This window comes from Rousettus aegyptiacus, unplaced genomic scaffold (genome assembly GCF_014176215.1).
Source record: "Rousettus aegyptiacus isolate mRouAeg1 unplaced genomic scaffold, mRouAeg1.p scaffold_m13_p_14, whole genome shotgun sequence".
NCBI classification, from domain to species: domain Eukaryota; kingdom Metazoa; phylum Chordata; class Mammalia; order Chiroptera; family Pteropodidae; genus Rousettus; species Rousettus aegyptiacus.
In genome coordinates this window covers 15,734,839-15,752,259 of record NW_023416289.1, presented here as the reverse complement: position 1 = coordinate 15,752,259, position 17,421 = coordinate 15,734,839, and the positions used below count along the sequence as shown (strand labels likewise).

Here is a 17,421-nt window from a genome sequence, read left to right as displayed (position 1 = left end):
TGTAGTTACCAGGCTATCATCGGGACATTTAAGAAGCTGTATGATTAATGGCAAACAGAAAGCCTGCCGAGGGGACTTAGACCAGAAGATCCGGGCAGCTCCTTTTGTGGACAGGATTTGGGATCTGGTAGGAGCACAGGGTCAGCGGTCAGCTCAGTTCTCTGCCCAGCTGCTCTCCTCCAAAAAGCAAGGGAGGCCCAGGCTGACCCCAGGCATCACACTTCCCAGACGGGCGTGTGGGGGTCACAGGCTTGGAGACCCCACTTTCCTTTCTCTAGCCTCATGAGCTTAGACAAGCATCAGTTTCCCTGTTTGTAAATGGAGCTGGCAGCACCCTCCTCACAGGGTAATGGCATAGAATAAATGAGGTATCTATCACAGGTACAGCATCCAGCACCTAGCAGCAGCTTAAAAAGTTTTCTCTCCTTCCTTCCCTGGCCCAGCCAAACACAGGAAGATATTTCCTGTGTCATTCCAAGGCACACTCAGGAGGGGCACAGGCCTGGGGCAGGAACAGATGGCACAAGAAGGCCACAGATGGGACACAGCAGGACAACCTGGAAGCTCTAGGAGCCTTAGAAAGCCCAGCCTGACTGTGATACTGGGTGTGAAGTCACCGGGAAAGCCATTAGGGCTGCATGGGGGTGAGGGTTCCTCTTATTTTCAACGCTACGCCAAATCACGGTGCTTTTGCCCCGGCCTGAGGAAGATCACAGACAAGGGCTTCTTCAGCTGAAGTCTCTTCGTAAGTCAAAACTTGTCACAGTTCAACCCCCTTAAAATCCCAAACTACATTTACCTGAAAAATAAACAGGAATAGTTTTGAAATGGTAATGATTTATCGAGAGACTAATTACCATTTAAGCTAGTCTGGAATAGTGTTGAGTTGCTTTTAAATGGAAGCAAACCTTGTGATGGGTATCTCAGGATCACTTACTTAGCAAACTTTCCGAGTACGGTATTACTGGTATTACTTCAGGGCAGTATGCCACAGAAACCCATATGTAAAACTGAACAGAGAGAAAATGCAAAGGTAGGAGAGAGGCACTTTTCAAAAGCCATAATTATCTCTAGAATCTCAACTGCCTCTTGAATATTTTAAATGGAAAGAGGGATGGATCACTTAAACTTATAAAATAATTTTTTAAAAGGCAGGCACTAATAAACAATTCATCACTAATTGGGAGAGGCCTCAATCTTAAGGCAAATGTTCAGTGAAAGATTTCAGCCTGATCAGTGTGAGGAAGAACTGCCACCTGCCACCATTAGTCTATAAAACTGACTCCCGGGTCTATTTCTGAGAAGACAAAAGGCCTGAGCTTATCATGAAGCAGGCACTGCACTCGATTCTCATTTTATCTTTACAAGAGTCCTAGGACACAGATACTACTATTAGCTCCATTTTTACAAACGAGGCGCTGAGTCTTGTAGAAGTTGTGTCGCTCATCCTCAGTCATAGACTGAAAGCAGCAGAGCTGGAGGTGAGAAGCATCGCACCGTTGGGCAGAGCTGGGGCCAGGGTGAGTCAGGCGAGGTACAATACTTGGACACAAAATACAGGAGATGGGAAAAACTTGGCAATCAAGATAAATAATATTTGGATACCACATTTAGAAGAAAAGCCAAGATGGGGGGGGAAACATGATGAGTAAAATATCAAAATTTGAAATAAAGACAGGCATCTTGGCCTTACTCTCCTCACCCTAACCTTGGCTCTGCCACTGGGCAATGCTGCCTCCAAGTCTGAATAGCTGGTCTGAGCCTAGGGATGATGGAAATAGGCCTGAGCACTCAGGATGTGATCATGGGAAACACATTCAAGGAGGTTCACGGTGGGGGTGGGTGCATAGTAATTAGATCCCATATGTCTATGCCTGCCTTCATCCATGCTTGTTCTTATTGGAGAGAATGGAGGGGAGGGGAGGAAAGAGAGGAAGGGAGGGGAGGGGAGGGGAGAAGAGAGGAGAGGCAGGCCAATATTTGCATCAGTATTTGATCCGCCATGGGAAACTGCATCATTCATCTCTTACATTCTCTTTTTCCCTTCCCTTTCCTCCTTCCCTCTTCTTCTCATACTCCCATGTCACCTGATATCCTGGTGTGCCAGACGCTCCGCCTGAGCAGAAATCTTGACCATACTATGAGACTATGAGAACAATGCTTGATCTCAGTAAGAATCCCAAACTGGGCAACAGTCTGACGACTAAACGCAATCATAATGAAAGTTTTGCCTCCAGTTCTAACAAATGTGCATGATTCACAAGCACTTCAGATTTAAAAGTGCCTTCTTTTTCTAAGTTAAATAAACTGTCTGGTGGGTAAGTGAGCATTGGTTTACAAAACACTCTTTTACTTTCCACAGAGTCACTTAATATTCCCTCCCATAATCCATTTTCATTGATTCCTTCTTTATCAGCTGCCTAGGCATTCCAGCACACTCAGCTGCAAAAAACTCTACTGCTGATTCACTGGGAAGGCAACTGTATTCAGTTTAGAAATTAAAAAAAAAAAGAAAAAAAAAGATACAAATAAGGACCCACTTATGACAGTACTAATTTTTTAAATAGAGCTTTCCTCTTAACTATAATATAGCATTTTTTTCATGCTCCTTCTGAACTTTCATAATAACACCATATTACACAGTAACAAATACAAATTTGTGTGGCCTGAAATATGCAATTTCATCATAAGCAGTAATTTCCATATCACTGAAGAAGGGAAAAAAGTCAAATGATTAAACTCTAGTGCATAAGGACCAATCATGAATTAAATTTTACTCTCTGCTCAAGTTAGGCTTTGTATGCCAATGTCAAGAATGTTTAAAAGGTAATAGGAAAACATTTACTGTTATATTAAAACTCTATGCCCCAAAGTGTTTACCAAAGATCACACTGTTATTTTTTTGCACATTAGAAAGGTCTTAGACATCTTCAAAAACTCTTGAAAGCATAGGCAATGATATCACAGCAATCTCACTAATATTTCTCTTCTTAAGTCATCCCTTCCCTTCAGAGTCTGAAATAATGCTCTTTCTAGCTGAGTTTAAAAAAAAAAAAAAAAAAAAAGGGCAGAAAATCCTCCCAGATCATTGCCTCAGTGAGAGCTGACCTTGTTTATCATACAGCCCAGCCACCCCACCCCCATCTCCTGTCCAGACAATCTCATAAGATTTTCCAACTTTCTAGTAAACTCCAAGGTGGGAAGAGGCTGAAGGTAACGGGATCCACCGACTAGAAAGATGTTAATCCTGACAAACTGCTCGAGCAGTAGCCTGAACCACAGCAAGATTGAATTCTGTCTCTCCTGAGAGGGCCAGACAAGGCTGGTGGTTAACAAAACGGCTTTTCATGGTGCCCTCAAAAGCAGATGGGCCCCATGCAGAAAGTTGGAGAAGGGCGCCATTGCCCTCTAGTGGCCAGAAGTGCAATCTTCCGCGAAGAAGCCGATTTACAGAGATGCACAAGGCTCTCAATGTCAGGGTAAAATTATAGCAGAAAGATGTCTAATTATCCCCCTCGAGTGTTTTCTTTAGTCCTTCCTGCCCATTCAGGAAACTGTGGATGGCTATCACAGTAATCCTGATGGAAAAGCTGATTCTTACTCCTACCGATGCACCAAAATTTATCCAACTTTTTCTAGCTTTTTTTTCTTTTTAACAGACCTGTTGATGTGTTTCCTCCAGTCAGTCAAACCACACATTTACAGATCTTTACATATTTAGGGATACTAAATTTGGATTGGAAAGGTTACCAACCCACAATTCTTGATAAATCTATAATGAGGGTTTTTGACAAATTAGGTAACTTTTTATGAAACAGTAACCAATTTCATAAGGGGCAAATAACACTGCTCAGATTTTCTAGGGGAAAAAACTAGGAATTCATAGTCATTCTGCAAACTTGATAGTTTTTAAAAAGGGGGAGAGTTTCCACCTACTTTCAAACTCTATAGGCTACTGTTATTATTATTTATTAGGTATGACTATGATCAAAGTAAAAAAGTCAATATTGAAAATAAGTGAAAAGATTATACTTCTTGAATGTTTGCCTACATACATGTATTGAGAATAAAGGAAGATTAAAGTCAGATTTGCAGATCTTGCTTAGGTGGTTCTGAAAACAGATGTGAATATCACAGATCGAAGTTTATAAGAACTATCAACTTTCTTAGGTCACAGACATTCAAATGCAAGGTTTGGAGACACACTGTGCTCATGGGAGTGTAGCATTGGCATTGTAAATCAAGTCTTGAGGTCAAAGTCATGGGGTTTCTCACATGAGGGTCCCCAAAGCAGAATCTTTACAAAGCAGCCATGTAATTCTATTCAGAGTGGAAGAAAAACCATGAATTATGAAGACAAGTGCATTAAAGGAGCATGAAATTGATCTGTATTCCCCCAAATCATGGCATGGATCTCCAACCCTGACCCTCCTCCTCACAGGAATAAACAAACAAATATGCATATCCACAGCCACTGCTGCAACGAGAAAACATGAGTTTTGGGTCATAAAAAAAAAAATTGAGCCATACTTTTTTTTTAATTCTCAAATTAACACAAGATTGCATCTTAATTGAAAATAGAATTTAGGTTCCTAGTAATTTTACTTCTTGGTGTTCTGATAAGAATACTGAACATAATGGAAGGTCTGAAGTGCTATCAAGATGGTCCACTGCTTCAATTAGAATTATTTTAAAAACCTATTTTTCTAGTAAGCAATAAGCCCAGTTTGAGTAAATCTACATGTCTGGACCTCAATGGATTATTTTACCCTTTCAATGCATCTCCTCATATTTCTTCACCCAGGGCTGATGTGGGTTTTTTTTTTTTCCCAAACGATGTAATAAAATGGCCAGTTTATGCAGACTCTGAAATAACGTAAATAATGACAGTAATAATTATTAATAATAAAACCTGGCTACAAGACATTTTTGATGCATTGATTCGCAATGCTTTGAAAGCAAAACGTAAAGATAATTCTCACTCGAGCAAAGTTCCCTGGCCTCTCCTATTCCTTTTCCTGGTCTATACTTGAAAACTCCTCACATTCCTTTGTACTAGACAGGATTTCAGTTTTGCACAGAGGTTTGAATTCCAGGGCCCAGTGGACAACTCTAAAACTTCGAATCAGATCTCGCCATTAATGAACTTTACTGACCAGGATGTTCAAGGTCCATCTGGCATTGACCACGACTCTGTGCCTTTGTTTTGCAACTTTTATTCCTTTGTTCTCCTGGAGGGACTCCCTGCAGCTGGGGTTGGGCAGTGACAACTTCTGGGGTTCTGGTGCCTGCATCTCCGTAATTGCAGGAAAAATAATTCCAAGATTACTGAAATGAAAGTCAGCCCTTTCTCTTCTCCTCTCCCACAGTCTTAGGCTCTAGTGCTCAAAATCCAGCCTGGCCTACATGCCGAAGCGATGCTGGTGCGTCCTCGCTCCTGAGAACATTTCTCCATCCTCATCCGCGGGAAATCCAGACACCCTGCAAAACCATCGATGTCTGCCGCAAGCCCAAGTGATAAAGAAATTGATCCACCCTCTTGCCAGATTAATTATTGTGGCTTCCCTGTGATTCAACTGAAAACTTACTCCCTGCCTCATCTGAACCGATAGGGATGACCCGAAGAGCAAAATAAGGAAAGATTTTAGAGCCACCCGAACAAGATTTCCTTAGGGGGAAACAAGAGGGCAGACTTAAGGAAGATATCTATACCCTCCTACGTACAGCAGGGTTTCAGAAACAACCCTCTACCCCCGACCCCTTAGGGAACGCCCATGGTTAAGCAGGGATGTCATTATTAAATAATTAAAAGATGCGATTTCTTAATAGCAATGCGATGGCCCGTGAAATGCCTGCTGCATGATCAGCAAAAGCAACAGGGTTTTTCCTAGTATCTAGAAAACCTTGCACCCGGGGGAGGGAGGCGTGCGGCGCTCCTCACCCCCGAAGAAAGCAAGGCCTCTGCAAGAAAGAGATGAGGAAGCGCGACCCAGGGCCCTCCCCGACCCCACTTTCTCTGGGGACTCTCTTTCACAGCGCGAGGAGGGCCCTCCTCCAGCTCCGTCCGGGTTGAGGTGGAAACGGGTCCTCTCCCCATCCTGCCGGCTTCTCCGCACTTCCCACCCGCGGCTTGCGTTCTGGGGCAAAGCTGCGGGAGGGAGGCCGTGCGTGCCGGGAGCTAGGGAGGCTTGGCGCGCTCCGGGAGGAGGCGCGGGCTTCAGGAAAGGCTTGGTTCGCAAAGTTAACGTTAACCCTGACAGGCTTCGGCAAGCCCAAGCCGGAGAGGGGCCCGAGTCTGAGCGACTCACGAATCTCCCCCTTGGGCTGGCTGGAGCTGATGAAAGGCTCCCGAAGCTCCCCGGGCGACTCAGGCTTGAAAGCTGGAGCGCGCGCCACAGCCCGCAGCCCCGGAGCCACAGTCAGCGGACCCAGACCCGTGCTATTAAAGTGCGGGGCAATCGCCGACACGAGCTGGGTTTCTTGCGTTTTCTGCGGCTTCCCCGGCGGTCTGGAATGGAGGGCTGAGCCTCCCGGAGCGCTCCGCGGGGATCGGGGCGAAGGGGTAAGAACCCTGCAGAGCGTGGTCATGTCGCCGCTTTGGGGAAGCGGCGCAGCGCGGGCGGGCGGGCACCGCGCCGGGGGCGACTTTCCCCAGGGACCGGACCGGGGGCAGTCGGCGTGTCCGGGGGACAGTGCTGCAGCCTCTTGCGCCAACCTGGGGCAGACCCCTTTCCCGCGGCATCCGACGCAGACCTCACAGGAGGCTGGAGCGCGGGCGAGGTTGGAGCTCACATCTGGCGCCTCTGCCCCCTGCGCTGCCCGCTCCCCCAGCTGGCTCCCTTCTCCCTTTCTGATTTTTAAACAATTCTTCTCTTACCTCCGCCTTCCTCCCATTTCCTTTGCATTAGTGAAACCTTCTGTAGTCAGACTTCCTCCCACCCACCCCCACACATTTTCATCCAGAGCCCCCTCCCCCAAAAAAGCCCCATCCAGGAGCGAAGAAGGCACAGATGGCGCGCCTCACCTGGGGCCCGAGCGGGTGGGCGCGAGCTCCGGCCGTCGGTCCCTGACACAGGGCGAGCGCAGCGGTGTCAGCCCCGGCCCTAGTCCGGGTCCCATTCACAAGTCGGCGGCGGCTGCAAGCGGCCCCCGCGGCATCTGCGAGCGACTCTCCCCTCGGCTGGCGGCGGCCGCGGAATGAGCCGCCGAGCGCGCTAGTGGCAGGAATGAGAAACCGGGGGGAGGTGGCGGGCGGGCAGGCGGGGTGGTGGGGGGGCGGAGGAGGAGGGAGGCCGCCACTGGGAGGGAAGGAAAGGGCGGGGGGCGGGGAAGAGCTGAGGCTGGGAGAAGCAGCGAGCTGGGCCCCGCGGAGGCTGCGGGGGCCGACGCCGTCCGCCCCCTCCCCGCAAGGGCCCCAGAGACGCCAACCCCTGGATTTGCGGCCAGCCCTCCTCCTTCCTCGGGTCGCTGCACTCTGGCTCCCTTGGGTCTCAGACAGAGTCTGGAGCGACTGAAGTTGGGCTCCAGGGACGCACAGCCAATCAGGAAGGGCGCGGAGGGAAGCTGGGGAGGGGGCTGGAATCCCCTTTTCCCTCCTTCGCCCAAATCCGCTCCAGCTGGTCAAGCTGGGCCCTTGCCCGGGAGGCCTGGATGGTGGGTTGGGGGAAAGCATCGCCCAAGTGGGGGAGGCAATCGGGGATCGTGCTTCCTCACTCTACCACCCCACCTTCCGAAAGCCCTTCCACGTTGGCGGCTTCTGCCCTGCCTCGGCTCCCCCATCCCTTGCAAACTGCTTGGGGCGCGAGCGGGGAAACCGGGGAGGAAGACTTCGGACTTGGGAAGAGCCACGTCTCTGTTCTCTCCCAGTCTCCCCACTCTCCTCCCCCCGATGCGTGTGCGGAGCGAGGTGCGGGGAACGCTTCACCAGGGTGGGCTTCGGGCCCGCCACTGCGCCCCAGGAGGGTGCCTTACCCCTCCCCCACTCAGAAAGGTACCAGTGGCCCCTGCCTGTCGCGTCAGGCCCCCTGGCCGCACCCCCGCCAGAGCTCTGTGGAGAGTGCGGTTTTGCAGAAGAGAGGGCCGGAGGGCGCCGTGCCCGCATCCTCCATCCGTCCACCCCTTTACCCTTCAAGGAGGACCCGCTAGAGGGAGGGAACCCCGGGCGCACTTCCTGCCCTGGCCTAGTAGCCGGGAGAAAGGCCGACGCGGCCGGGACTTCGCAATCCCGCCGGGGACTGGGCGGGGCGCTCGCGGTCCGGAGGGCTGAGTTGGGACCGCACACTCCGCGGCCTTGGGGCTGTAAGGGGTCAGCCGTGACCTGGTGGGGACTGCAGGCTACAAGTTTCCATGGTGGGGTGGGGCGGGGGAAGAGGGAGAAAAGCAAATGGATAAAAGAGGAAATGGAATCTCCAGGACGTGGATGATGATGAAAAAGGAGGTGAAGGAGTTGCGGGCCCGCGAAGAAAGGTTAGGAGGCTGCAGAGGTAAAGCAAAGGCGAGAGAGGCCAAGGAGTTAACGGGAAAAGAAGCGGATAAAGAAAGGAAAAAGGGACCGGAGTGCAGGGAGGAGAAGGGGGCGTCTGAGCCCGGCCCAGCTGGGGCCGCGAGCCGGGGGGCCGCGCGCGCGGGGCGGGGCTATCCGGGCGCCGCACGCCGCCCCACCCCCAGCGCACCTCGCGCCGGCGACGCCCGCGCCCCGGAGGCGCCGCGTGCCGCCCGCCGCTCGCGTGCTGCGCGCAGCCGACGCGTCCTGCGGCCTCTGCGTGGCGTGGCCTTTAAACTACAGGTTCCTCACCTGAGGAGGGGGCGCTAAGTTTCCAGCTGCCCCGTTCCTGGGTCAGGTGCTTCCCTCCCCACAAGCAAGGGCCGCAGGGTGGCAGAGACCTCACGCCCCACCGCACCCGGTGCGAGGGACTCGCGAGGCCAAGGAGGCCGAGCGCTTTCCCCAAGAGCGCGGTGAGTCCGGCGGCCGTAACTTTTCTACCTTCTCAGGTTGGTCCCCGACCTGACCCACGTCTTCCTTCCGCCATACTGCCTTTCTCAAACTCTTCGTTTGTCCGTATGCTCTAAGCCCTAAAACTTTGAGTTGTCCTAGACCACCAGCAGAAGTTTCCGCACTCTGACGGGGCCTCGACGTGGTACTGGGGTCCTCTGACCGCCATTTGTGCTTAGAAATGAAGTTACACAGGAGAGACGGGGAGAGGGCCCCACTCTCTCAGAGATACTTGGCTTTTGCTCTTGTTTGGCTAGTAACTATTGTCTGAGTTTTCTCATCCTTTTCACGTGGCCATAAAGGAAGTGTGAAGCTATTGTCAGTCTAATTTCACAAACACAGAGTGTCCAGGATCTGTGATGGTTGGAGTCTTTACTTAGGTCCAAGGATGAACCTGGTCACATGTAACATTAGTTGTCCTCTGCTTTCTGGCTACCCTCTCCTCCCCCCCCCCACCCCCCGCGAATTAATCCAATAACAGCAGTTTATTTGTTTTAAGACCATCCCTTCCAGGAATGATAGAGCATCGGTGATTTTTAAAAAGTTAAAAATGCTTGAAAGATTGCCACTGACATTGCACATCTCAGTTAGTTAGAACTCAGTGTATAGCAACAGCCGTTTTATTTGTTTGGGTTTTTTTTTCACCCTTTGTTTTTGTTTTTTGCACAACTGAGCAATTCCATCTATACCTAGAATTGTATTCAAGAGAACTGAAAACACGTATCCACACGATGACAGGTACCTGAATGTTCATAGCATCATTATTTATAATAGCCAAAATCTGGAAAAAAATTTGATGTCCATTAGCTGGTGAGTGGAGAAACAGAATTCGGTATATCCATGTAACGAAACAGTATTCAGCATTAAAAAGGAAAGACATAGTGATGCATGATACATCATGAATGAACCTTAAAAGCATATACTAAAGAGACAAAACCATGTATTGTATGATTTATTTATTCCAAAAGTCCAGAAAAGGCAAATTTATAGAGACATAAAGCAGATCATTTATTGTTCTGGGAAAGAGTATATCGTGGAATTAATTACAGATGAGCATGAAGGAACTTTCCTGGGTAATGAAATGTTCTCAAATAATGATAATTATGGAAGTCTATACATGTACTAGAAATTATTGAATAGTAATAATAATAAAAAAAAAGGCAAAAGGTATTTTCTTTCACCTCTTTATTCCCAGAGTCTGTGACCTGCCCTGAGCCCCAGAGGGGGGAACTTTATGCAAGGTGATTTTAGAGAGAGAGAGAAATGAAAAAAACAACAACAAAAAATAAAAAATAAAATAAAAGTTCTAAATCTTTTGGAAAGATAACCATACTTCTATTCAGTAAATTCTATTTTGGTGACTGTTTTGGAGAGTCTTATAAGTGTGAAAGCAAGTTAATTCCCCCTTTCACTCTTCTAAGTGATTAATTCCTGGGAACTAGAGTTAGACATTCTAGTTCGTGACATTTTAAACACACCTACACATAGACACAGTACAAAGTGCACATTTCAGAGGGGATTTTTTTATGACTATGTTAGGATCTGTCTTAGAAATCCATATCAAGCATTTGGGTGGAGTATTGTGTGCGTATGGTTTAGATTTTAAAAGAAAAAGAAAAAAAAAGAACCCACTGACAGCTTAAATTAAAAGATTCACTTCATCTAGGCAGCCAAAAGTTTGCATGTTTATCTTAACTTGCTTCACCTTTCCTTCACCTTGTTCTTCAGGAGAAGAATCCAGGGTTCATGGTTGCCCTGGAGCCAGGATTAAACAGTCCCTTCTGCTTCCTGTGGGTTCCCATCCAGACAGAAATGAGGCCCAAGTGGGCTTTTTCTTGTCTTTGTCCTTGTCAGCATGCGGCTGATAGTTTCCTGTTGGTTCCTTCATCAAAGGTACCAGGCTCTCAGTCCTTTGAAGCGCCAATCCTTAAGAGTCTGAAGATAGCCAGACCCTGCTGAGTCAGTTCCTTATTTCCACTTAGAAGCTCCAGGCTCCCCCTCCCCCTGCCTTCTCAAAGCGTCCTGCTCTGAAGGCATCTTTTGGTAAATGGTGTAAAAAGGAGGCAGGATCCAAGCAGGGAGACGGTTTTATCACACTAACATGGGCTCCAGTCATGCCTTCCCCAGGCAGAGGGAGAACATCGAGAATAGTAGATCAGGGATGCCATTTCTGAACCAGATTTTTCAGATGGAGATTCCCACAGCTGGGAATCTGTAGAGAAAAGTAGCAATACTGGGACCTTTAATTTGGGTCCCAAATTCTGGTTTTGCCAGAAGTTAAACTTTCTATGAGATTCAGTTTCCAGTTCTGTAAAATGGGGCTTATTATCTATGCCTCCATTGTTGAAAGAATTAAATCTGGCCTCATACCTAAAGAAATAAGCACTGTGCTTAGAGTGGAGGCTCAATGAATGAAAGTTATTAATTATTATTATTAATTATGAGGTCTAATTATTATCACACTTTAAATGATCTGAGCAAGAAAGGAGTCATGTTTAATTATAAATTATTGTAATGATGGAGATTAATCTTATCTTAAATTGTATTAGTAATAAAACTTCTGGTCAAGAATATTATAACAGTTCAAAATATATTGACATGGTTAGGCCTATTCAGAGTCATATAGATTTAGATGTGCCAACATTGGAGACAAGGGCGCTGGGTTCATGTCCTAGATCTACCATAAATTCAGTGAGTCACCTTGAATAACTCATTCCCTTCTCTGAGCATCAGTTCCACTAGCTATGATAGGTTTTGGGGAGAATCTCTCTAGAGCTGAAATTACGGAGTTTTTAAGTCCTCTTTATTAAAATAAACACATCATATAGATGCAATTCTCCTTTCCTCCACTAGGAGCAGTCAGCCAACCATCCCAAGCTAAGCCCTGCCTCCAGGCATCCCCTGTCTGTGAAGCATTCCCTCTTCAACTCCATCTGTAGCATTTCTTTGTCCTTCCGCCTCACCTAGACATTAAGTTGCCAAAGAGCAGCGATAATGCCCTTCTGCTTTATGTCTGTATTCCTAGGACCTGGTATATTAAATATAGAAGTCCAATAACTATGATTGATTGGTAATTAACAAATATTTTGAATAAGACGTGTTTATCAGTCAAATATCACCACAATAATACTAGGTTATTAATGACCTGGCACTGTGGCTTAAAATAACAATTTACTCATACATCTATGGGTTGATCGAGGTCGCCTGGTATAAACTGGGTTAGGCTAGAGCAGCTCAGCTCAGCTTCCTATATTTCTTGTCCTCTTCCAGGGACTAGCTTGGGCATATTCTCATGACAATGTTAACTGCACAAAACATCAAGCAGAATTATAAGCACGATCTCTTGAGGTACAGGCTTAGAAATGGAAACTATCTCTTCTAATTTTGTTGGCCAAAGCACACCAGTTGACCAGATTGAAAGTTAAGAGGTGGAGAAATATAATATGCTTTTTTAGCGGGAAAAAAAACCTTTAGAGTTGCACAGCAAAGGGGGTGAATACAGGGAAGAGTAAAGAGTCGTGACCATTTGTGCAGTCTCCACAAGCAGAAATAGGTTTCTATCATGCCACCATTCTGGGTTATCTTGGGCTGTCAGACCCCATGGGTTAGATCCTATAATCATGAATATAATATTCTAGAACATTATAAGAGACAGAGAATCAGAATGCAGTTTTGATACCATACCAAATCATTGTAACCATTTCCTTCTTTTACTTTGAGTTTCAAGATGGAAAGGAAGAAAGCAAGCAGAAATAATAACGTAATAATATTAATCACCAGCTTACATATAAAACTAGGGAGTCTCAAAATATTCCTTCAAAGTATACATTGTTATTCCTATTTTACAGATGGGAGAATTGAGGCAACAAAAACATTGCATGCATTGCCCGTTATAATACAACTGGTAAGTATTTGAGCTGAGATTCCAACCTATTTCACAGATTGTCCCCCTAGCCTGCCTTTTAGTTGGAGAAGTTCATGCAACAGATTCTAGTCTTGAAATGATCATCGAGGGGGCGGGGGCATGGGAAAGAGAGAAGAGCTTTTCTCTATACCTGAGGCAGAGTGCATCCATCAGATCCCTAGGCATAGTGCCTGGAATGCAATAGGTGTGCAATAAATATCCATGGAAGGGTTAAAGATGAAAGGGTGAAAGGAAGGAAGGGAGAGAGAGAAGGAACATCAATAGAAGCAGAGAAGGTAATAGAGGAAGAAGGATGATGTAAGAGAAAAGACATAATAAGCACATTAATCTCTTTAGATAAACCATCCTTTCCCTTGGCTGGCAGAAATCTTTGGATTCTGAGGGTCATGCATTCCGTTCCCCTGCCGGTGCTAAGAATAGTTGCATCATGCACAGCACCATTCCATAGCCTAGAAACTGCAGCACAAGCCCACCCCTGACTATCTTGCTGATCTTCTCATTTCTCCCTTGCTCTCTCAAACCACACTTACCTTCTTGCTATTGTCCCAACACAAGTATACTCCAGATTAAAGACCTCCACATTTACTTTTCTCTCTACCTGAAGCACCTTACCCTTTTCTTTCTCTTCTCTTGCCCCCTCATTTTGCTTATGTAACCAGGACTTCCTGGTTGTCCTATCAGCAGAAGTACTTATCAACACTCCAATCCCCTGCAGCCTCTCACTTTCTATTCTCCTTAGACTATTTTATTCTTGTTCATAACACATGTATCTACTTGAAATTGTATTGCATATTTTCACTTACTCATTTTCATTGGTCATCTTGCTCCACTAGGATACTGGCTTCAGGAGGGCAAAATACATCATCTCTCTTGTTCGCTCCTGTATCTTGAGCACCTAATACAGTGCCAGGCATATGGTAAGTACACAGTAAATATTTGTAGAGTGAATACATGAATAGTAAATGCACGAAAAATGCTAACCGAATTAATGAATCTAAAACCAAAAGCAGACAGATCATCTGCTTGAATCTAAACCTGGTACAGTATCCCTTGTTTACAAAGTGAATTTAATGATACCAATTATTCACATTACAAAAATGATTCTTCACTTTACCAAAGGCTTTATTCAAAAGCTAGTTAAAATAGCTACCTCCTGTAGTGCTTTTAAAAATATAATCCAATTTATAAAATGGTGGTATGCAGACAACTTTTCTAAAACATACGAATTTTCTAAAGTGAATTACAGGTATGCATAAATGACAGTTCTGTTTCTGATTTCTAATTCTAATTTGTATGTTGTGTGGACTAAGAGATCAGTTTATTAAAATGTTTCACAGAAGGCTATTTCAATCTTCATATGTGCATACATTTACATTCTTTTTTGAACTTGTGAATAGGCACATTTAAATGTGCTTGTGCTCCAGGAGAACCACTGGAAATGTTTTTTAAAGATTGGTACTGGCTCGTTTTGCAAATAGTCTACAATTTGGACAACAGAATTGAAGAGAACTCTGTGTTCCAATTTTCATGAATTTTGAAATGTTGACTATCCATGCTGAGAGTGGGAAGGCAGAAATCATCCTCATCTAATGGAGGAAGCTTTTTTAAAAAATCTCTGTTTAGTGTCCTCAACTTAAGATAGATGAACTTATACCGCATAGGCTGTATTTCAGTGCTTTATCTAGTTGTGGTGTATGTTTCCTCTCCCTGTTCAATTGTCATTTTGGTGGCTAAGAGCTAATGGTGACATTTCCATAGTGCACAGGTCAAAACACAAAATGTAGTATTACAAACAGGTGGCTCAAGAGCTTTGGTGCTGGAAGCAATATTCGAGTAAAGTCTCTCCATTCTGATTGACAGTCACCTTAGTCCTGGGTCTTAAGCCATGATTGATTCCCCATTGCACAGAGTATTGTTTTGGTCATGGGTAGACTTAAATAATAACACTTTAAAAGCTAATCATTGAATGCCTATTAAGTGCTTTAATTTCAATCCTTATAACTATTCTACAGAGTTACTGTTCTTATGCCCATTTTATAGATGAGGATGGGAAAGCTGAAAGACTTGAACAACTTAGTTTGCTACTAAATGAATGATTAAATGTTACTTAATTGGTCAGTCGACAAGGTAATATAATTGGAGAACGAATGTATATGGGAGAAGTAAGGAGAAGTGAGGGTCTTTAAAGGTATTCTTTTTAAACTAAGAATTGAAATATGTGGAAGAGTTAGGCTAAGTGTAGGGAGGAAATATTTCATAGAAGGAATAGGCATTGTAAGGACATTGAAGCAAGATGGCATGTGGAACATTTGAGGACCTCAAAAAGATCCACAAGGCCGATGCTTACTGAGTCCCGAGGAAGTGCGCGCAGATGACTAATCCAGGCCTCTGTATTGTAGGACAAGGAAGGAATCCTGAATGGTACCTCAACTGCAATGGGCAATTATAGAATTTTTTTTAAGGAGTGCTCTGATTGCATTTGTTGACAAAGAGCAGTATGGCTGTGAGCAGATGATAGCAAGAGTGGATGACAGCAAGAGCATGGAGACTTGCAGTTTTCCAGGAGACAGGGCCTGCTGGCTTGGACAAGGCAGTGGCAGCAGAGAAGGGGGCACATTCTGGGTGTGTTTCGGAAATGGAAGCAGGACTTTATGTTGAATTAGTGATGGCAGGTGAGAGAAAGATGTCAAAGATCATTTTCATGTGACTGAATGCAACTGGGTAGGTACAGGTACTTATTATTAACTAGGACAAGTCCGGGGAATGGCGATGTGTAGGAGGCAAGGTTCCCTAACCTGCAGTTTTATGAAACCATTTGGAGCACTAGGCTCTCCTTTCCTGTGCCCACAAATATCCTCTTGGGTCAGGAGGGCAGCGTTGTCTGATGTTTAATTAGTTTAAAATAGAAATCACTTAGCTCTGAGCAGAAGACCTGGGTTCTGGACTCTGATTTTGGACAAATACTTGACTTGCTCTGAGCTACTTCTTGTCTAAAATGAGGAGGAATTCTCTCTAAAAGCCCATGATTAATGGTTACGATCACGAGAGGCACAGCTTTTCAAAACCATGACCAACGGGTATCTTTTTATTGATCCTGTGTCTGTTGGAGTCCTGTCCTGAGACACAGGTGAAATAGGACATGGGGCAGTGGTGATGACCAAAAATCACAGAGAGACATTGGGTTCCCCCAAAGCTCAATGTGAAAGTCAGGCAGGTTCCCTAGTATTGATACTCACAGAGACATTTGTCGACAGTTTGTTGCTGTTCATGGCATCCAAGGATTTGTTTATCTTTCCTACCTAAAATGTCCACACCATTGCTCATCCCCATTTTCACCTCAGCTCTTATCAGAGGACGGAGCAGAATTCCATGTCACAGAGAGCTCCCCAAATCTGCATTCTAGTTGTGGCCTTCACTTGTGGGGGTAAAACCTTTACCTCCATGAACCTCAGTTTTTACATCTATAAAATAGTAATAACATCTGTGCCTACTTCAGAGAATTATTATAAGTTAGCACAGTGGCAATTCACAGTGCCCGGAATATGATAAATACTCGGTGAATGTTTTTCTCTCTCTGCTGCCCCCTCTCCTCCATACTACTCTACATTATCTTTCATTTTTCAGAACTGAGCTAAGGGATCTTGTCTGTTAGAAAAATATCCCCTGACCTTTCCCTTTCCAGAGAAAGTCTTGTCATAATTTGATCTTGCCACAGCGTAGTATCTATCCTCTATGCTTGTCTCACCCCCGTGTCTCTGAAAGAGATATCTAGAGACCAATAATTATTGATACTTCATCAGTGTATCTCGAGAATACAGGAATATGGTAAGTGTTCAATAAATGTGTGCTAACCTGTATTGTCAAAGAGGATGTTTGAAGAAGGAATCTTGGAAGAGGAATGAACACAAGAGAGGAGGAAAAGAAAACCCATATGTCATGTCAGATCCTCAGGAAAGATTTTGGTATAGAATATGGAGGAAAAATAGAGAATCCATTATCTGGCCCAAACTTCATTAACAGTTCTCTGTTATGTGACATATAGTCATCATTCAGTCGTTAGTACAAGCAATTCTTGATTGGTGAAGAAATGTTTATCGAAAGAAGCAAAATTTGCCATGCATTTACAGTCTGAAGTGCTCTCCTCCTATAGCTTTGCTTGCATCAACAGAAGGGGGAAAATTCAGCCAGTCTAATTTCTTTAAGTCAGGTAAGTCACAGAAGCAAACACTGAAAGATATTCTACAAAATAATCAATCATCAGATAAAACTGTTTTGTATGTGGCAGATGAATAAAATGAAATAAGACTATTTTTTCAGCTAAAAGTTTGTGTATTTACAGAAGATTCTGGTAGAAGAAATAGAGATGTAGCCAGACCATCACTTAAAAGGAGGTAGGATTTCAAAGCAGAAAGGAAGCTGAAAATAGCAGTCAGCTCTTTCCATCCCCTTCCTCCTAACCCTATTTCTCACCTTCAAGCTTAACAGCCAGTAATTGCTTTTCCAT

General features: G+C 45.2%; 1 protein-coding gene and 1 long non-coding RNA gene across 3 annotated transcripts in view; one reads left to right on the top strand and one right to left on the bottom strand.

Moving 5' to 3' along the window:
* The window catches only part of CDH11 (cadherin 11), a 136,156-nt gene extending 128,945 nt beyond the window's left edge, over positions 1 to 7,211 (bottom strand). The window contains exon 1 of the mRNA XM_016150632.2: positions 7,025 to 7,211. The gene's annotated coding sequence lies outside the window, so the exon portion shown is untranslated. The remainder of the gene's footprint in view (positions 1 to 7,024) is intronic.
* Positions 6,255 to 15,236, top strand: LOC107513684. Of its 2 annotated transcripts, none has more exons than XR_004954249.1 (3): positions 6,255 to 6,562; positions 12,841 to 12,896; positions 13,751 to 15,236. It is a non-coding gene; the product is annotated as an uncharacterized LOC107513684 (long non-coding RNA). The 2 variants fall into 2 exon arrangements; XR_001597608.2 differs by lacking the exon at positions 6,255 to 6,562 and adding an exon at positions 8,763 to 8,955.
* The last annotated feature ends 2,185 nt before the right edge of the window (positions 15,237 to 17,421 follow it).